Source organism: Neodiprion lecontei, unplaced genomic scaffold, assembly GCF_021901455.1.
Source record: "Neodiprion lecontei isolate iyNeoLeco1 unplaced genomic scaffold, iyNeoLeco1.1 ptg000113l, whole genome shotgun sequence".
NCBI lineage: Eukaryota > Metazoa > Arthropoda > Insecta > Hymenoptera > Diprionidae > Neodiprion > Neodiprion lecontei.
Window position 1 is genome coordinate 52,501 of NW_025791874.1, and position 714 is coordinate 53,214.

Below are 714 nucleotides of genomic sequence, written 5' to 3' on the forward strand. Positions count from 1 at the left end.
GCGATCAGCCCAAAGTTATTCAGAGTCACCAAGGTAAACGGCGGACGGGACGTACCCGCCGCCGATTGGTTTTGATCTAATAAAAGCATTCCTTCCATCTCTGGTCGGAACTCTGTTTGCATGTATTAGCTCTAGAATTACCACAGTTATCCAAGTAAATGTGTGTACGATCTAAGAAACCATAACTGATTTAATGAGCCATTCGCGGTTTCACCTTAATTTGGCTTGCACTGAGACATGCATGGCTTAATCTTTGAGACAAGCATATGACTACTGGCAGGATCAACCAGGGAGCTTCGATACAAAATCTCGGCTCGGACGTGCGCCACCCATCGCCGACCGGGTCTCGTAGCCCGGTCGGCCGCGCGTCTACTGTGTGTTTCGGGACTGCGCGCAGGCAGCCCCGGTTCCGTGTGCCGCCACCTTCGACACTCGGCTTATAAGCGTTCGAACGATCTCCCGTACCCGTCGGCTAGATTGAAAGCGTCTGGGATACGTTGTTATAACATCTCTGGTCTTTGAGTGTACGCTCGGAAAGAAGCGAGTTGACGCGTGCGTTGGAGCGTTCGGCCTTCCGTGTTTCACGGAGAGCCGAACTTCTTGGTACCGCGTCAAGGGCCATTCGGTCTGAGACACCGACCCGCGGTAATGCAGTGACGATAGATGAAACAACGCGAGTCGCGTAGTTTCTTTGGTACGAGGCACGGAACGGTC

General features: G+C 52.8%; 1 non-coding gene across 1 annotated transcript in view; it reads right to left on the minus strand.

Moving 5' to 3' along the window:
• The window catches only part of LOC124296083, a 1,911-nt gene extending 1,618 nt beyond the window's left edge, over positions 1-293 (minus strand). Inside the window, exon 1 of the ribosomal RNA XR_006905917.1 lies at positions 1-293. This exon is cut by the window's left edge and continues 1,618 nt beyond it. This is a non-coding gene — a ribosomal RNA (small subunit ribosomal RNA).
• Between the last annotated feature and the right edge of the window lie 421 nt (positions 294-714).